Consider the following 20,863-nt stretch of genomic DNA (forward strand, 5'->3'; position numbering starts at 1 on the left):
ATTGCTAATACACTCCAATCTTACAGAACACATTTTATCTTTTCTCTTTCTGGACAGGACAAGTCAGCTACACCAATGCAGTTAAATTATAGTGCAAATCAGGGGGGTAGAGAGTCCTAAATACTGAGGCCATGTAAAATTTGGTGCTGTCATACCAGGTGTATGAGTTATTGCCTTCTCAGCCAGGATCTCTGCAAAGAATATGTGTAAGTGATTACAAGCAGTCCCTCGATACTTTTATTGAATTGTCCACGCTCTGCTTCTTCTCCAACAGCAGTAGGCACCTAAAAATAATCATGCCCGGCACAAATCTCCAGAATGAGCACATGAATCCTATTCTGGAACACAGCAATACCTCATAAAATCTCCGGGGTGAAAAGTGTTTCCTAAGTTCTCCAGAAGAGACACGGGGGAGTGTGATGGGTGAGTGGGTTTTGGGGGGGGAAAAAAAGATACTTCTTCCTTCAAAAAAATATTGGCTTGTGTGATTTTTCTGTTCACCTACCTCCTTCTCTTTTTAAAAATTAGATTAGTTTTCAATGGAAAAATGCGTCAATTTGCCCTAATAAAGGGTCTTTTGAGCTCTGACTAATGCTTGGACAGCAGGCCTCTGAGGAATGTCAGGAGATGGAGCAGCAGCATTCTTCTGGCTGCTGCTCCATGCGAAATCAGCATCACAGCCCGGCTGCCTTACTACGCTCCTGGAATTCCTGTCAGTCAGATTAGATGTGAAGCTCAGAGCTGAATCACAGAACACGCAGTTGCCTTTTTCCCTAGACTTTAAAGTCGTGGCCAAATCACTCGGATATTTTGATCTTTGGAGTTGTGTGTTCTCCTACCCAAACTCCTGTTACTATTTCTGTTTGAAATGTCAGTGTTTACTCAGTTTCTGTCCATGCTTTTCTGTCCCGTTTGCCAGCTTGAGCCCTTTTTATCCAAGGTGGTTTACACTAACTGGAAGATAAAATTATTTGGTCTGAAAGATTTCTGTGCAGACTGCAAAAAGCTATTATTTAAATAAAGGGGTGTACAAAGCCACCTTTTACAATTAAACCAGTTTATACACGTGGAACATGCAGGCTATGTTATGGAGAAACAATCGTTTCAAATTTAAAACATGCTCTCTCTCATTACAGAAATATATTCTGCTTTTTTTTTTCTTTTGCTCTATCTTTTTACTGTTTTCTTTTTTCTTTTCCTCCTCCCCCCTCCTCAGTTCATTTAAACAGAGAGGCCATTCCTTTCTCCATCTGAGTTAAATACCACAGTATCCTTTTCGGCAGGCTTCTAAGCTAAATCTAATCAAGCTGTGTCACAGCTCTGTCAGGCAGGTTGCTCTTTCTTTGGCCTTGAATAATTGGAAGAATGTTGGCACTTGTGCCTGGGCCATGAGAACGTGACCCGAGTTGATATTTAATCTACTTCAGTGCTAGGCTGCACTAGGACTGGGGTCTAAGCCAGGCCTCGGGAGCAGTGTGTTAGCCATCAGCAGCACTCATTTTACCTTGAAATGGATTCCATTTGATGTATCATTACACCGCTCCAGGAGAATGCTTTAATGAGACAGATACATGCGCTGGAAAGGATTAAATTGTTGTCCTTTAAACTCTTTTTTTTTTTGTCTCTTTTTTTTTTTTTTTTTGCTTTTCTTGCTTTGCTTGCCTAATAGCTACAAGGTGCTGGGAAGTACCTGGGAAAGGCAAAAAAGGTTACAGAGGCGGCCAAAAATAGCTAAAACTGAAGGTATGTCATCTGTGGGTCTGCAAGCACTTTGCAACGATTGCAAATGTCTGGTCCACCCTTCTCTTTCACAAACTAGAAGCGCTGAATTTGTAGTTATGTTTTCACCTCCTTTCAGGGAAACCTGGTACTGTTGGAGAATTATCAAAATTGCTCCGCGTGTGTGTGTGATTTGGAAGTGCACAAACCGAACGCTCATCGTCACTCGGGATGTGGGAGAGGAAAGCTTTCCTTCCTCTTCTCACAGGTATACATAAGCTCCAGGAGCCCTCGGGAAAGAGGAAATTCCTCCCCGATCTATGGGTCGCTCCTGCTGGGCAATCCGAAGTCACCATGGATTTCACTCGTTTCGTTAGCACTTCCATGCAGATTTCGGTGAGAGCCTGTGAGGTCGGGGGTGGTGGAGGGGGAGAAACAGCGACTGGGACCTTCTCCAGGGAGAAGTGTAAATTGCCCTTTTCTTGCCTCACAAGAAAGTCTTGTGCCCTGGATGACTCGCTGAGGCCGAAGTGTTTGGAAATGCCCCACCCTCAGGTCACACACCCGAGCAACTCTTTGAACCCTGCCAAACGGAGAGGGGAACACACCCACGATTTGCAAAGGAGTCTGCGGGCGACGTTTAATTTGCATTAAAAAAAAGGGTGGTCCCAATGACCCTTTATCTCCGATAATGAGACGTATCCATGTGGACACCGCAGCCAGCAATTTCCATGTTAAATCTCCATCGCAGAACTGTTTCCTGCCGTCCCCAGTGCCGCACCGCTTGTCCCCTGTGCCGCGGAGGGATGCTGAGGGCCAAGGGGCAGCACCTCTGTGTCTCACCACATCCTCCGAGGGATGTGAGCAGAGGCAGAAAAGATCTTTGTTGTGGAGTTGTGAGACACTAATCAGGTGTGTTACTGATTAACTCGGCCTCCTCTGGAATGTCAATGACTTCTTTTCTGCCAGGCTACAGCGTGAAGGGATGGAGTGTTTGTCCCTTTCACATGTACTCCCGCAGACTAATTTCCACTGACCTTGTTAGCAGAGACCAGCACCTGCTTTGGAGTCATTCTAGCCCCTTTTACATTTTACAGTGTGTGAGCCTTGATAAAAAGCAAAGTGCTGCTTCAAAATACGATGTTAACTCTACATTTTCCCCCTCTTACTGTGATAAATCGTGCTGCGGCATTGAGAGCAGCCTCCTCAAACCTCTCAGGTCAGCCGAAGGATAATGCTAACCCTTGAAGACAGCTGATAAAACAGCCTTCTAAGTTTGTATTCCTCGGAAGAACCTGAGTGCATTAGCAAAGGTAATGCCAACAGCCTTTTTACACATCTTTTTGTGTGTAGAACGACTGGATAAAAATGAAAAGCTTCCTTTAGGACAGACAAGAGTGCTCACGGTTGTCCATTACCCACAGTTTCTTCTCTGTTTATTTTGACTATGAACCCTCACAAGACTAGAAAGTCCATTCCTCGCTGGGAATGTTTTCTCACAAGTAGGACAACAATGCCAGGCTGACCTAAAGGAAGTTGTTCTCTCTTACATTTCCTTCGAAGTTATTTCTTTTCCTTGAAAGTCGCTTGTCTCAAATTAAGTGAGGCCATCAGAGATGATCTTCTGTCACTGTCAAAGTGACAGCCACCACATTGTTCTGCTAGTGGACGTTCTGATTTTAATTTCACCTCCAAGCAGTCCCTTGATTTCATCTGCAGACCACTGGGAAAGTGTGTACTGGTCTTATTCGTGGCATGGATTTTCCCTGGAGTGCTTCGATATCCCAGATTATTGAATAGTTGAGCAACCCACCTCTGCCACACCTTTGTCATTATTATCTTCCTGCTTGACATAACCATGATTCATTTTTTTCTAAATCTTGGATTACAAATCACCTGCAACCCTTCAATTTCTCACTGAAATAAAATGTCTGGGGCCAAATTTATAGGGACATAACCAAGCCAGAAAACAGAATATTTGCAAGAGGGGGCATTCTTCAACCAGTTATGGTTAGAAACACAAACAAACAAACTCTTAAATGCTAGAGAAATGATCACCTTTCTGGCCCCTGTCAGATCACCAGGTCTTTCCAATGGACTTCAGTGGAATAACGGAAATCCAGGGAGTGGAGGACCAGAGGCTTCTGCCGCTTCATTTCTTTTCTCACACCTTGTGTATAATCTTGGGCAAGACACGTCTCTGTTTACAAAATCACTTTCAGATAAATATGCAGGGGAAAATCTATTCTCTAGTTGTGTGACATCCATGGCCAATCAAAATCAATGTTTATTAATTAAATTTACTGCGTGCATTGATTACAAACAGGAAATTAGGATTTGTCCTGCTACCTGCTAATGTGAGTCATTATTTAGTAGTTTTCTAACTGCTGTTATGAAGAAACGGGGTTTCTTATTGGAATAGGACAACAGAGTTGGCAGACATGATGCCCGAACAATTTTCACTTAAGAATTGTTTACTGGATTCCTCTTGTTGGCCCTTTGTGGAAAACTGAACCAGGGAAAAGTGAGATATGGCAGAAATAATATGGCCAAAATAATGCCTTCAGCTGGGCAGTCTTCAGGCAATGTGAAAACATTGCTGGATCCTCTGCACAACCTGAGAAGTATAAAGAGAGCTAAGGAAAACCAGGAGAAATGTAAAGCTTTGAGTGCAGAGAAAGGAAAGGCTGGGATTTGGAGGATGATTCTCCTACAAAGTGGTCAGCAAACTAAAAAGAAACAAGGAATGTCAATGGAAGTGTCTGACTGAGCAAGGCTCATCCTTACTGACTGTATCTCCCCTCAGGACAGGAGCAAACCCTGACAAAGGCAAAGCTGAAGGTTTCCCGCTCTGTGCTGCGATTTTTTATTTGGAGCTAGAGGAACCCCGGCCTTAGGAACTCATCTAATGGATGAGATATGGCTGGAGAAACATTTCATCTGACAAAGACAGCTGAAAGAAAATGTGCTTTTTCACAATTTTGTTTTCTCCCAAATTACAAAATGCCAGTATTTTTGGCAGAACTGGAACACAGTCAGTTGCCTGCTACTGAGTTTGGGGGACTTTGATTTCATTATGCTGTGGAATGATACTTCAAAATAAATTTTCACAGCTTTATGCTTAACTTTAAACAGCTGCTTAAGCTGCTTGAGTTCATAGACCTGGTCTTCGTATGTCAAAGAAATGACCAGACACAAGCATAGAGCAAAAGCAGAGTTTTCAGAAAGAAGAAAAAAACCCTTTTCTGTGGCATTTTGGAAAAGTCCAAAGCGTATCTCCACAGCTTTTGAAATCAGATGCTAAATGCAGTGGTTGGGTTTAGGAGAAACAGAAGAGTTTCCTTTGTTTTGCACAGTCCTGTCCTCTTGAGCTGAATTTGATTTTGCAGTAGTTTCTTTCAGTATTGAACTGAACAACTCCTGCAGCCTTCTGAGGGAAATCTGAATGGGAATTTACTCTGCAACATCCACTAGAGGTGGAAACACGGATCAGTGGGCTAAACACAGCAGAATGTGGTATTAATCTGCATTTCCTGCACTGCTGGGAGGTGCTGCCCAAGCGCTTCACATACATCTTGCTCACACTTGGATTCATATTTTTTTATTTTCTGTAAATACAGTTGGTTTGTTTTTCTAGGGGAGAAAAAAAAGGTGCTTTCACTGTAGAGTTCAGAGCTGCTCAGTAATACCAACTATTTTTTTCTCCTACTAGAAATGGAAATATCTGGCTTGTGTTTAGAGCTTGGACCCAATGCTCTAAGCTGTCCTAGTAAATACAGCCTATCAGAGATTCGCTGAATGAACAGCCACTGAATTTAAATGGCAACTAAATTAATTTCAAACATTTTCTCTCATTCTGATGGCTAGGCAGGAATTTCAGTAGCAAGTTTGCAAGCCAGTTCATTAGTGCCTGGCAATGTTAATGGGTGTGATGCCTCTGTCCCTGTCTTTTCACACTAGCAAGCTCACACACAGAGGAGAGCTTTGCCTTTGAAACCTTGCTTCTCTTTCCTTTTTTATTTATATTTATTTTTTTTTGCCACTATCTCCTTTGCTCTTTCTCACAGTGGTGCAGTTTTAAATATTTACTGTGGTTGGATACCCAAGGAGTTTCTTAATGTGGAAATACTCCTTTTAGTTGCAAATGCCCCTTTTATCATGCACAACACTGTTGTCTTTTTTATTGTAACAAGTCTTTGCAATTAAAGGAGCAAAGGACTCCGGAGGTCATCTAGGCATATTCATGCCAGTGCAGGATTGTTCTCTGCAGAATGCTTGATCACTATCTCGTTGTGAAAGGTCCAAGGGATGGAATGTCTCTGGGTGCTTATTCTCTCCAAATTCTTCGAAATTACATAGCTGAACTCTTGGAAAATTCTTTCCAACTGCATCTGGCTCAAAAAGACCTTTCCTCTTTGTCCTTCCTCTTTTCACTTCCTGTACCATGGCCATCCCTTCCTTGAGCACCTTCAAATTCTGCCTCCCGAACAAACACATCTGGCCCACGAGAAGTGTTTTCTGGAGTCGGCTCACTGAGTCTGGAAGAGCCATACCTGGAATAGCTGTGCTTGGAACACAGAGCCAGCCCCTCCTGCAAAAGGCAGAGCCTGCATCTCCCGAAGTCTGGCAGGAGGGACAGCTGTGTTCCAGTTGGTGTCCCACCCTGTTTCCATGTTTATATGTAGCCAGGGAATCCTTAAGTACTCCTGCTGTCGATATAATCAGCTTCCCATGGTTTTCCACCCTCACAGGAGAAACATTCAGTGAAGACAATTCTGTCTTTGCCGTGGTAAGGACACCTCCAGCAGCAAAATGACCAAGGTGGGCAGGAGGAAGGACCAAGAGTTCAGCACTTAAAGCAAAGCAGTTTTAAGGGGCATCCCTGTTTTCCTCCCCCCTTTTCCTGCCGCTGGGAGTAAACGAGCAGGACAGCAAGGAGGCTCATTAATGCAAGCAGGAGCTCAGAAGGGACACCAGGAATGTCAGCTCTCCGTGGCCAGAAGGGACCTGGGAGTGTGAGACTGAAAGCAGAGGCAAAGGGGCTGTTTGGGAGGACTGGGTTAGCAGGAGGCTGGACATCTGAAGCCACGACAGCCCTGGGAAATCCATGACATGGGACATGCAGGGGACCCATGGCTACTGATCTCTGTGTAGAGAAGGTCAGGGTTCAGTTTCTTCCTCTGCCCCAGGGGACTCAAGGCTCATGTCCTACCTCCCGGGAGAGCTCTCTGGCCAATGAGCAGAACTCTGATTTGGGTGAGGATGCTCTCTGTCCATCCTGTCCAAGCCGTGCCACTCAGCAGAAAGGAATTCATGAAGCCAGAGGAAGGATACAAGCGAGTTGGGGTGTGCTGAGGGACTCTGGGAGTCAGAGCAGGGTGATGGGCGGGCCTGTTAGTGCTGCTGCTGGATTTGTGTGAAATAAAACCCCCCGTGCTCTCTGCAGAGCCATTCTTCTTCTCCCCAGTTGTCTGAAGCTCTATCAGTTTGGCATGGGCAAGGTGTGACTATTAATCACTGTCCCATCTCCCAAGATGTTACCACCAGGAGCTTTCATTCTCTAACAAAGTGGAAATCTTCAAAGCTACGTTTAAGGAAAACATTTCAGCATACCAGGAAGCAAAAAAAAGGACAGGGAGTGAACCGCATGAATGTGGTGCTTCTGTAGGCAGGTTATTAGCACAGACTGGTGTATCTCTGCCTTTCTGTAATAATTTCAGAACAAAAAAGATTCATTTGCACCTTCAATCAACCAACGTTAAGAACTCTATTTTTACGAGGAGAAATACCTCAACAAGGAGATTGTGTCTGTTAAACTGGAGATTATCTTGTGATGAGCTGCTTCATACAGAAATGGCATATATGGTTTCACACCATTTACAAAAGTGTTGTTTGAAAAAAAAAGTTTTTTAAACTGTATCACAGGGCTTAAATTTTACTCTTTAAAATTTTACTCTTCAATTTTACTCTTTACCCTTGGTTTCATACAGTGGTCTTGTCTTTGAGTACACTTAGGATTGCACTTTTTCTTGGGGTGCTGCCTCACCAAGGGACTTAATTACTTCCCAATTTCCTGATAACAGGGCTCCCCGCTTGAGAGGTCCTAATCTTCAACCTGCTGGGCTTTGAAATGCAGCTTTCTGTGTGAAACCACCCACTCTTGCTGTGCACACTGAGGATGGAGCTCTAAAGGCTTGGCCAAGGACCTTGCTGTCCACCTGGCAAACACAGACCTGCCCCTTCTCTGCTCCTGTTCCCAGCACCGAACAGCACAGCAGCCCCCAGCAACAACCCTATGGGACCTCCTGAGCAACCCCAGGACCAGGACAAAGGCTTCTGAGTCCCTACACCCCTGTCAGGACAGGGCACATGGCACACTCAGGACCTGCTGAATAGCCCAGGCCATCACCTGTGTGTTTCTTGTGGTGTTGTCAGAGCACAGGGCAGACTCCAAGCTCCCAAGAATTTATAAGTTCACCAGTGTGGAGCAAAATCTCAACACCAAGGGCCAAAGGCAGCCCCGATCTGTATAATTTAAATCCTTTCTCTCAAGCGCGGGTTTCTTGAAATTGCTTCTCTGCGAAACATCTAAATGTTGGTTTCCATGCCCCTCCCCCCATCTCATTTTGGAGAATGGGAAAGCTTTAACAAGAAAAACCCCCAAAACACATAAAACAGCCTGAGGTGAATAACTGGAAAATAGTAGGCCAGACAATTACAGTTGAATGAAGTAAAAAGTCCAAAAGTCTTTGAGAGAAAAATTTAAGTAAACATGATTGCAATTACTAGATCCTCCTTTGAAGTACTTCCTGACACTCTTTTTCTTTCACACATTAAAACAAAGGAATTAAGTGAAATATTTAAATGAACTAAAACCTGGGCTTTTAAAAATTTGGTTGTGTGAAATATTTGCCGCTGAACACTAGGATTTCACAGTATCCTACTGCTTTAAGGCATTATTCAGAAGGCTTTTAGGTTTTATCTTTCTTATTGACAGTAAAGTTTACTATACAGTGGGGTGGCAAACAGATTAGGAAAAGCCCGAGCTCTTCCTCCAAAGCTGGAGGAGGAAGCAGGGCCTGTGCACTCTGTTCTCAAGACTTCAAACATACCAGATTCTCCCCCCATCGTTTTTTGCATAATCCAGTGGAATCTGACAAACAAAAGACTCTCAGAAGTCAGATGGCATTTAATTTGAGTAGCAGGTAATCAGTGAAAGAGAGTATCCTGGAGAGAAGGTAATTTGTCTTGAGCTGACAATTTGAGATGGATGTGCCGGGGTTATCTGCAGTGTCAGTGCAGTCAGGGAGGAACTGAACTCCATTTCTCTGGCTGGAAGTGTAAATCAACACAGACCTGGGAGATAATGAGGTATTTAACGGGTTCCCTCTTCTCCTCGCTGGAGATCTCATCTTTTCTCACAGAATGAGCGCTTGAAAGGAAAAGGAAAGGCAAAAAAGGAAAGCAACAAAAGGGAAAATAAAGCAGACATAAAGGGAAATTTGCTCAGTAAATTAGCTATAAGAGCTGCATTAATCTAATCTAACTAATGGCACATTTTCCCCCTCAACTGGAGTAGATCGACAGAGTCAGATAAACCATGCCACCCTCTTGTGTCCCAAGATGTGGTTCATGGACCTCTGGAAGACTCCAGAGTGCTTGCTGGAGTCTTTGGAGAGATGCAGGACGTTTTCTTTACAAATTGTGATGTTTTGGGCATTGCCTAAAATAATGTACTGTGGAATTGGCCAAATCTGAGTTTTACTTTTTGGGATAGAAGCCTTGTTATTTTGACACTGAGTCCGGTCCAGATGAACTCTGGCCACTTCAAGTTGGGGTCCAATGCCATCCAGTTTGAGTTTAAATGTTTTCTTAAACGTTAGTGGGAAGAAATTGAATAAAATCCTCATTTTCAGAAAGAGAATGCCTAGAGAAACAGAAAAACTCTTGAGAACAAACAGCTAATGATGTTACTTTAGAAAATATGTGAAATAAATTTAGAAAAATTGACTATTTTTTTCATTTAGTTGTGCTGAGGAATGGCACGTCCTGGAGGGGAAAACCTTTGACTAATGTGAACCTATCATTTGTTTTATAGGTTTAAATCAAGATCAGCACTACCATAACAAAAAGTCTCAAAAAGCTTCAAGCTAAAGGTCACGGCTCAAGGAAAAAAAAATATGTAAATCCTGCTCAGGAGACCACTAAAATATGATCTTAACTTTAGAACTTTAAAGTCGATAGCACTGAGACATTTGCTTGGTATTATGCACACACTTAAATATCTGTCCTGAATGCGAACACTGAATAACAAAAGAACGAAAAGAACACAGGGTGGCAGAAAGAAAGAATATTATTAAACAATGTTCCTTAAAGAGCATGGCTTTAATTTCTGCTGTAAAATATGCAAGGCTTTCCAAGAATCTGGCATTCATTTTTGCCTGTCTCTTTGCCCCAGCAACTGGATGTGTATGAATATTCCTATCGATAATTTGAGACTCTGTCCTGCAGCAGAGTCTGTTTTCCTTCAGAAAAGCGGTATTCCGGTTTCAAAGTGGGTGAAGTATCTGCTACTAACAACCCAAACATTTGTTTAGCTCCTTGTTCATACACAGATCTTTGCATTTATACTCTAAAATAAAAAGAAGAATTCATGTTTTCCTTATGAGTCATAGATCATTCCATTTCCTCATGAATCTCAGTAAGTTTTTGTACATTACTGGCAAACAATTCAAAACAAGATCTCTGTTTTTCAGTGTTGTTTTAAACATGGCTGGCCAACACTTTTAAAATTGAAAGTTTTTCTTAAGAAATGATTTATTATTACGAGTGCAATATTTTGCCATTACAATGTGCTCTAAACTAATGTTTTGCTATAAATCTGCTAAGGAAAGTATTTTTTTTTTGAGCTCTTCTTTTCAAGACACGTTGTGGGGGAAGATGATTTTCTAACCAGAGCTATATTTGACCTCTTACATTTTTCCCCATCAGGATTCTCGTGAATTCTCACCAGGGTGGGTGGAAAGAGGCATGTTCCCCCAGCAGACAGTTTGTGTGTGCCAGCAGCCGGGGAAACTTCTATTCCTTGGAAAGTTGGTCCCAGTGCACTAAGACTGAGTGGCCAGCCCCGGGCAGAGTTTCCCTGACTGTGGGCTACAGTCCCCCCAGGGCCGCAAAAAAGTTCAAAGGGGGTTCTGAAGTGCTAGAAAAAACAGTGCTGGTCAGCAGCTGCTGACTTTTTCCTGGCTGGAAGAGTGAGGCTGTGGTTTCACAAGATTAAGTCTTCAACACCAATTCTGGCTTCTGGTATTCCCTTTCCAGCCTTTTCCTACTGCTTGTTTCATCTTCCCTCCTGCAGTGCACGGGCCCCTCGGTTCTCCTGGAGTATTGGTTTGTGGCTCTGCTGCGAAACGGATCAGGAATTTGATCCAATTTGGAGGAAGACACATAAAAAACTAAGTGTTTCTCTGCCAGGCTATTTTTGAGCTGGACTTATTCCCTGCTCCAGTTCATTGCACAGAGGCATCCATGGCTGTACTGGTGGAGCAGAGGGAGTGGTGTGGTGCAACCCCGGAGCGAGGGACGAGGAGCAGGAACACAGTGCTGGAGGGCTGTGCTGGCAAAACCACAGCCACCAGGGAGATTTAATTACTGGTGGCAAGAGGTTATGCTCTCTAGAGATCAGGGAATTGCTTCTCACAGCCTTAATTGCTGGCAGCAGCTCAGCTCCTCCAGAGAAGGGGAGCGAGCATTTATCCCTAAAGCCAAAATTGCAGCTGAGTCCTGCTCTCCTTCTGCCTGTGGGGCACGAATGGCTGCTGGCTCAGGGGGCTTCAGAAAGGGGCCAGCTTCCCCACATGTTTGACAACACAGGCCTTGGAATCCCAATGGAATTTTTCTCCCTGGGTGCTCATGACAGGTCCAGCCCAGCCTGGAGGAGAACAGGCTGAAGCAGAAGTTGGCTGATCTCAGGAGGACATCGTTTCTCCCACGGAGTCACGCCCCGGTGTCACTCACCGCTGACTTTTAATAACTTCATGTCGGTGCGCACAGAGCGAAACTTTGGTTCAGGGAAGCCACTCCACAGTCAACCCCAGCTGATGCTGGTCTTAAGAGTTTCAGCAAGAAAGGGTTGGTCTGAATTGCCAAAAGGTGTTTTAATTAACCTCAAGACATTGTTACAACTGAGCTGAGCTTCGTGAAAACAGAGCTGGAGTTCTTAGAGCATAGTCTTCTCTTGCAGAGCTTTAGGAGTCAGAGAAGATGTGACAAAAGAAAGCAGATGTTACGTGGTCCCACTCAACTTGCATCATAGGCAGAATAATTCGTTCTCGAGGTGAACCTGGCTTCTTTTGTACTCATGGAAAAAAACCCCAGAAATATTGTTTGAGTGGGAGGAACAAGTTAGACATCACCTGTGAGTGCCACTGTTGTATTTTTGCTGTTGAGTTCTAGCACGTTTTAGATGATGGCAGATAGTCAAGATTCATTTCACTGTGATAATGAGGGAAACAAGAAATGGTTCAGCCCATCAGACAAAGGGCTGCATTCTGAAAATATCAAAGCTACCTAGGAACCTTCCTGAAATCAATTAGATTTATTGCCTAAGTCTGCTAAGTTCATACATTCCTAATATATGTGTAAATCCCTTTGGAAAAATAGAATTTAGACTCCCACATCATTTATATGCCTTTGATAATTTACCAGGAGCCGTTTATAGACCAGAGCTGAAAGCCCAAGACTCTGAGCATCACACTGGTTTTAAATTGAGAAGATGTTGTATGAAATCCAAACATCAGCTTTATCACCCACGTGCAGCCAGAATGAAGACAAAGAGCTGTCTCCAAGGAGTGGTGACTCTGCCCTGCTGCCTGGTTCAGAGGCTGTGCAAGAGCACAGTTCCATTCCATGTGGAACCTTTTGCCTGTGGAAAAGCCCTGTTTCTGCCTTGTGCCCAGGTCAGGAACCCCTCACACTGGTTTCGTCCCAAAGCCTGTGATCTCTGCAAGTGTAGGTGACAAGAAATAACAGTAATAATAGAGAAAATTAAAAAAAAAAAAAAAAATCAAAAATTTGCAAAGTTGGAAAAACCTGATTTGGATTCCAGTTTCTGAAAAACAGCTCATAAAATTTACAGAGCTTAAACCCAAGGCGGGGGGTTAAAATTTAGGTTCACAAACCACACTATTATTACGTGTGATGCCTCTGACCCTGCCCACACGGACACACACACAGAGCTCAGGGGACAGCCTGTAGCCTCCACCATTAATCACTCTGACTTCACAAAAACCATGGCTGTGACCAGAACATGTCAACAACATGGGCCACATCATTTAAGTGATGCTGATGTTGTTTTCCTCCCCTTTTAACAAAATAATAAACACTTATTTGCCGTAGGAATTGGAACAATTTATGAATGGCGTGAACTTTGTAAGACCTTATCCCATAGAGGGGCTGTGGTGTATTTTTGTTTGAATTAATCTAGTACAGCCACCCCCAGACAGGCAAATTTCATGAATCAGACTGTCTAGAATAAGGGGGTTGACTTACCAATTCAATATTTGGAAAAAAAAAAAAATAATGGATGTTGAGTTTTCTCTCATTTCAGAGCCTTTCAGTGAATGTGGACCAGCATGACAATGTTTTTTATGGCAACGCTGAGGCTAAATAGTTTCCTTTCAATGGCAAATGAAAGCTGAGATTCTTAGAAAATCTTGTATTTTATATGTACTTGTTTTTTTTTTTTTTTTTTATTGTCATGCTATCTACACGTGGAGAAGGAAATATCTGTGTTAGCAGCTGCACATAGAGAGCATTCCTGTCCCTTAACAGGTTCCAAGTTAAGCACTAGCTGAGCAATGTTTATACATAAACAAAAGAAGCTGTTTCAAGCAATCAGTGTTAGATGAAGTTACAGTTCCTTTCTCACAGGGTTATTTGTGAGCATTTTATCTGAGGAAGAGTTGAAGAAAGATAATGGAGTGACTTTACAGATGTTTATGGGGAAAACATAGAGAGAAAAGTGCTTCTTTGTGTGTTTTCCTTACTGGAGAGGGGCAGCAGCATCCCTGAACAACAGGGGAGGAAGCTGAATTGTAGCAGAGCTCAGAGGGTGAGATTTGGCTGCACGAGTTGCTGGGCCACCTTGTCAAGACTGTGCTTTTGCCAAGAAGGGTTGGACCAGGTGTGATTAAATATTAAACTAAGAGAGTCCTTTTGCATCCCAGCAGCACAGCCCGTGCATGGGGCACACGAATCCCGTCCTCTGGGGAGGACACAAAGGATGCAAAAAGATCTTCTACACGCAGCCCAAGCAGTGGAGTTGCTCAGAAACAGAATGTCCACTGATGTTTCTTTAGAGTGATGCAGAGCTCTGGTCTTGCCCACCCAGTCTGGCTGCTGCTACGAAAAGAAAAAGAAAAAAGAAGAGACATAGCATAAGCAGAAGGAGCCCAAACTATGTGACAGGCAGTGCCTTGCTGACAGATATTATGTGGGATGCATTGTTTTCCAAGTTCCTTCACCTCACCTCAAAGAATTATGTTTATTTTATGGATCACAAACGAGACATTTTTTTCCTGACTGTCAACCTTGGGCACATTCTTTGGTGCCTCCTTCACACAGGCTGAGCAGGAGCCTGAGCTGTTAGTGATCTGAGCTCTCCTAATTTACACATACCAGTGACTTAAAATTCCTGTGTACAACTCTTACTGTACCGTATTCCAGTGCACTGGGGGCAAACAATCCCATTGTCTCCCATATGTTTCAAACAACAAACATAAAACAGGTGATTAAACTCCATAAACAAACAGGGTTTTCCCAGCAACAAATCAACACCTCTCCTCGTCTGGTATTTGTGGAATTTGATAAGCCACCCACTTTGCTCCCTCCCCATTCTTGTTATGTCTGTCCTCAGCCTTCTTCATCTTTTATCCCCACCCTGCTTCACCCAGTCTCCAAAGGCAGGCATTCATTGTTAATTAACTGCTGAAAACAGTGCAAGCATCTTGGTTCATGGGATTGAGGTGGGAATGGAGCTTTAGGTCTGAGTTTAAACTGTTTTGAAAGGCCTAAAAGGCATATTTTCTCACTCAGGAGGAGTGAGGGAGGCAGGAAGGAGTAACAGAGAAGAGAGGGAGAGTTAGGGAATGTAACTGGAAAACCTCAAACCAGTAAATTGAGACACATGTCTTAATCAGTTTGAATGATAGGGGTTTTTGAAAAATCAAAGGTTCTGGTGTTTCTGGTACTTATGTGCTCCCAGATGTAAATACTTGCCTTGTATAATGTTTCTGGGCCAGATGCTGGTCTCAGTCAGAGTGGTGTAAATCTGGAATGATTCAGGATTAGTAAACACTGCCTTAATGCAGGAATTATGATGGCATAACAGATTAGCTGTCTCCTATTGTGCTGGTTTACCAAGAGCACTTAAAATTGCAAGAATGATGAAAATAGAGAAATTGTTAAAAGCTGCTGCCCGTTCATTTTCAGTCAACATTTGCTAAATATCTTGCCTGGAGCCTTTAGCAGTGGATGGATAAATTGCTGTATTCCTTCCACACACAGAAGTTTCCATCTGCATGTGCTGTCTTATCTCACAGATTGTGTTTTCTTTTATTGACAAAATGAACATTAATAAGTGTTCAGATTCCATCTCTACATGTAATAAGCTGAGTACTGGATAATTGAAATGCTACCCCTATCTGATTACTCCTGTTAAATATTCTCTATCCAGTGGGAAGGCTCAGAGTCTGACTTGAGGTCATCCTCACTAATTTTAGATGCTGATTTTGGTAAGAAACATTCTTGAGACTTGAGGGGCTGATATTTCTGTTCTGGATGTTGAGGTTGTAGCTGCATGCACAGTAACAGCAGTGGTTCAATATTCCCATTGTATTCTGCCTAATTAGAACATGATCTGTAGTTGTCCCCAGAAATCCACACAAAATTCAGCTTATTTAGGTCTAATGTAACATTAATAACTCTTCCATGGAGTATCCTGCAGTGTTGCAAATACATTTAGCCTCTGTTGATCAGAAGTGAAAGCATTTCATTCCATAAAGAAATTAGGAGCTCTACTGCTGTCAAATTCAGCAGTTAAATGAAGCAGAAACTTAGTTCAAAGGCCAACTCCTGGAAGCATTTTCCTTTGCAACATTTCAAGAAGCAATGCTTCCCTTTTGGGATTGTCCAGGAGAACATGCCTATAAACTAAATGCCATGCCTTCTTAACAATGACAAATATTTCATGTCTAGGAAAAAAATCTGGTGTATGAATTCAGCAACACAAAAGCTGAAAATTTGTTCAAAGGGTTTTTTGCTGCACTGTCTGTCCTGGGGGAGGTTCAGACTCGGGAAGTCCAAATCTCTGCAGAAGTGACATCCACATGATGAAATGAGGGATTCTCCTCCTGTTCTCTCCCTGAGGCCAGGCATGTCAGTCCTACAAACTCCTGCATACACCAAAGAAATAAGACTCAGAGGGACAGGAGCAGGGTGCCCAGAGAAGCTGTGGCTGCCCCATCCCTGGAGGTGTTCAAACCCAGGTTGGACGGGGCTTGGAGTGACCTGGGATAGTGGAAGGAGTTGGAACTAGATTATCCTTAAGGTCCCTTCCAGCACGAACCACTCCATGATTCCCTGAGAGCAGCTCGCAGAGGCCTCAGGCCTCTGCCCACTGCTGCTGTGGGACACGATTCGTTCCCAAGGCAGCATCATTTCCCCCAAACCGTATTTCTCTGCCGCCTGCTTTTCCTTTTCCCCTCCAGCTTCCTCCTTCTCTGATGTAGGTATGGGGCAGATACCCGCGAGGAGCCAGGCGCTGCTGGAATTGCGAACAACAATCGCCAGCAGGGCAGTGAGAGGGGGAAGGAGAGGGATTTCTGGCTCCTGCCTCCCGGGAGCCTCGGGTGCTCTGCGAGCCTCCTTTAGATGTGCTAATGAGCGGCGAGATGCTGAACTCGAAGCACCCAGATTTAAATATTTTGACCCACGAGCGCAGATGCAGCAGATACTCGGAGGGCTTTATCTGGGAGTCTTTTCTCAGGTGAGCAGCAGCAGCTCCGTGCCCTGGAGGGGCCGTGCGGTTGCTCTGCCCACGGCTGCTCTCAGGTCCCGGCGCTTTTCCCGTCTGCGAGGGAGCCGGGGCTTATCGGCAGCAGCATCTGAAACGTCCCTCGGTTCTACCGGCATCTTTTCGCCAATCACGAGGGTGTTTTTAATCACTCTGAACAGGAAATAGCATGCTGCATTTAAATACTGTATATAATTATCATGGGAAATATAATTAGGAAGCATAATTAAATGGGCTTGACTGCATATCAGGCTGTTTCTTGATTTTTCACTCAATCCAGCTGTTTCTCACAGGCTCTTTACTTTGAATACTGGTGGTCTGTGACAGAACCTCTGCACAGAATGGAGGAAGAATTACTTCTTTAAAGGCCGTTCATTTAATCTAACTAGGCCAATTTCTTTAAATGCAATCATGACATTTTCCAACACAACCTCCTTTACTTATTAATTCAGACGCTTCCTTTTGGAATGTCTAGATCCATCCAAAATATTCCAATTTGAAGGCTATATAAAACCCCAAGCATACAAAGTCCCTGGTGGCATGGGCCGGCTGTTTATTATGTGTTTGTTTAATGTGTTGCACAACGTGGGCCTGATTCTTGATTGGATTTTCTTAAGGGCTACCAGTATGTACAAAGAAATGAGGGTGATAAAACAAGAGTGGAATTTGGGGTTTGGCATTTTGGACACTGGGCAAATTAGAGGGCCCCTAACTCTCTTGACTGCCATTTGCTGCTGTGTGGTTCTGGGGTCAGCCAGGCATCTCTGGTTGGAAGGGAATACAATTCTCAGCATCAGCCGTGTCCTCTTCAGCTAATTATCTGTAAAGTGCACAGCCAGCTTCTCTCCCTGGACTGCAGGAAATGCTGCCTTGAGCAGCATTGAGCAGCAAGGGTACAAGAGTACCCTTACTGAGTACAATGCTGGTTTATGATGATTCTTTTTCTTCCTGCTCAGAAAGGAAAAAGGGAGGAATTCTGAATTACTGGAGAAAATATTCTGTCTTCCTTCCAATAAAGCCATAATACTGCAAGAGGGGGAAATGCTGGGAAGGATATGTTGAGAAAATTAGTGTAATTACACTAAAAAATGGCCATTTTACCAGTGGACAAAAATCTTTGGATTGAGTCATGTAGGTGGCTGGAGAAGAGTTTGCTGCCAGTGAAAGAGGCAAATCCATGCTCTCCCCTTCCAGAGCAGGACACAGCACTCAGGCCAGGCCTGGTGCTCCTATGACCCCTTAGCAAGCTGATTCAGCTCCCTGTGCCAGCAAATACCTAAACATCTTCTTTTAATTATTTTTTTTTCCCCCTGTGGTGCCTGAGAGAGCTGAATGAGCTCCCAAAGGGATCAGATGAGCACTGGTGTCAGTGACAGGGGCACACAGGTCCATCCATGCTGGGCTGGGGGGACACCCCGCTCCCTTTTGGCAGGAGCAGGCGCCTCGATGGGCCCAGCAGTCTCATCTGACTCTGCTTATCACTGCAGTCATGTGGTGGAGGGAAAGGCTATCTGGAGATCGTGGTATGGCATCTCCACAGCCAGGAATGTTTGAGATGTTCCCATCCCACCAGCAGGCTTTGTTGAGTGACACTAATTCTTAAAGCAAAAGAAAACCCATTGCTTGGGGTTTTCTGCTTAGGGACAGTTTTCCTTGGACCGTGCTCATAGGCCTTTCTGGATGTGTAGGATTTCATTACATGGGCATGAGCAGTGGCAGAAAATGCTTTTTAAAATTCTCAAAAGCCCTGCTCCCTGCAGGAACCAGCTGTGTCCTTTTTCCAGGGAAAGAGTGGTTAAAGCAGCAAACAGATTCCTCGTGGTCACTGGAAGAGCCAGGGCTCCACGTTTGTAAATCTTCCCCAAACCAACAGGCTGTGCAATATTCTCTGAGCTTTAACAAATATTAAATGTTAGGACATAACTTTATGTCCTACTGAATGTAACATTAAAAAAAATGAAGAATCTGTGGCTGACATAATTACTTCATGCCAAAAATGCCTAAAGCTAATTTCCAAGGCGGTAGAAAAGTAGAAGTTTAATTTATAGGCACAGTGAAAGGATTTTGCTATCTTATTTCTTCATGACAAAAGCTACAAATTCTTTTTCATTCCAAATGTAATGAATTGACTTAAACAGAAGCATTAAAATCAATACAAAGTTTCTCCTGATTCAGAGATGTCAGAGCTTTCCCAAAGTGTGACTCAAGGCAGCATTTCCTGCAGTCCAGGGAGAGAAGCTGGCTGTACACTTTACAGATAATTAGCTGAAGGGGACACGGCTGATGCTGAGAATTGTATTCCCTTCCAACCAGAGATGCCTGGCTGACCCCAGAACCACACAGCAGCAAATGGCAGTCAAGAGAGTTAGGGGCCCTCTAATTTGCCCAGTGTCCAAAATGCCAAACCCCAAATTCCACGGTTTCTTCCCTAAGCACACAGTAGAACTAGTCAAAACAGCTATAAATACATTTCCCCTGTATCTGCACATTCCATAAATAGTACAAATATAATTTTATGGCACTAACAGAGACTGGAACAGTGGGATTATCTGCTTGAATTCAGATACTTGTATGGTTTAACTTCTGCCATTAGAGTTTGAACTCTGAAAAGATTATGGGTATAAATCTATTTTCGCTTTTATAACACAGCCATGTGCAACAGGGTGCTTGCTTGTTTCATGAACAGGCAGCAACAAAACCTTTCAAGAGCAGGGATCATCCTGCTTCCCCTGAAACCAAGTGATGATGTTGTCCCTGACTTTGTGGAAAGGGTGACAGCATCCTCTTTTATATACTTCTAAAACTACTTTCTCTCTGATTTTTGTTGTATTTTCTTTATTTATTGAGAAATAATTCCGTAATATATATCTTTTTGTGTTTACTGCTTTGTAAGGAGTTGTACCAGGTTAGGTCTTTTCGGGTTCTGAGAAACCAGATAAATGAATTTTGCTTGAGATGGTGTCCTTTGAGGTTGCAGAGCGAGGAGGAGATGCCAGAGTTGCCAGACCTTCCTGAAGGAATAAAGGGAAGACAATCACAGCAGAGGGAACAGCAGATCTTTCATTCCCTTGGAGGGATCCTGGTGATCTCAGTGCCTTCCGAGGAGGAGCGCCAGCACATTTCAGCGACCAAAGAGAGTCAGAGCAAGAGTCCAGCCATTCACTGACCCAGCTGACTCCAGGATATCGGCTTGTGGAGGAGAAGGACGCTGGATGGATGTAGAATAGCTTGTCCACTGTGGCCATACGTTTTGTTTTATGTTCGAGTGAGGTATGCGTAGCACACTTGGCCAGCATCCATCCTTCCCACTTGTTGATTATCCTCTGAAGTCATCAGTCACTTTTCTGCTCCCTTCAGTAGGAGCTGGATGGAGTTTTCCCTGGCAGTTTCTAGCAACCATTTTATCTATCTTCTGTCAGCGCTTAGTTAGTGCTAAATTGGAGTTAAATAGGCAAAGACAAAATCTGCCCTGTAAGAGAAACTCTGTGTTTTCAGCAACTTTGTGATTAAGATGCTGAGGCTGGGGTTGGTTTTGTGTGCAAGGGCTGGGATTGAAGTCATCCATTTCTGAGCTGGTTCAAAGTTCCTTGGTGTCAGTGGCAAAGGTGGTACAAAGATGGAAAGAAATAACACTTGTGTAGGGGGTAAAAACAATACTATTTTTTTTTCTCCTTGTTAAAAAAGGAAAAAATACAGAAAATATTTTGTGGAGTAATAAAAATGCACCCTAATATAATCCATCAGTACTTTTTATGGCATAAAATTATTTCATGAGATACTGCCAGAGCTAAACCAGCACAAAACTTTAAAAGAAAAAGGAGTGTAGTATTATTATTTTTGTTATTGTTATTATTAATATAATGTATTGATTTTAAAATGTATCCTAGTTATTTCAAATTATTGCTTTAAATAATCGAGTTCATTTTCATTTCATCGTGCATTTGAGGGAAGTAACAATACATATTTGTAAGAAAAAAACATCTAATACGGGAACAGGTATCCCTAGAGCCCCTTAAAGCAATGTTCCCTGTTTTCCATGTGTCTGTTCCTCATTTCTGTTCATAAAAGTGG

General features: G+C 43.3%; 1 long non-coding RNA gene across 1 annotated transcript in view; it reads left to right on the forward strand.

The window, feature by feature from the left end:
* LOC125326858 overlaps positions 1-20,603 on the forward strand; it is a 49,224-nt gene extending 28,621 nt beyond the window's left edge. The window contains exon 3 of the long non-coding RNA XR_007204039.1: positions 19,686-20,603. This is a non-coding gene — a long non-coding RNA (uncharacterized LOC125326858). The remainder of the gene's footprint in view (positions 1-19,685) is intronic.
* Positions 20,604-20,863: the final 260 nt, after the last annotated feature.

The sequence above is a fragment of the Corvus hawaiiensis genome, chromosome 6, assembly GCF_020740725.1.
Source record: "Corvus hawaiiensis isolate bCorHaw1 chromosome 6, bCorHaw1.pri.cur, whole genome shotgun sequence".
Lineage (NCBI taxonomy): Eukaryota > Metazoa > Chordata > Aves > Passeriformes > Corvidae > Corvus > Corvus hawaiiensis.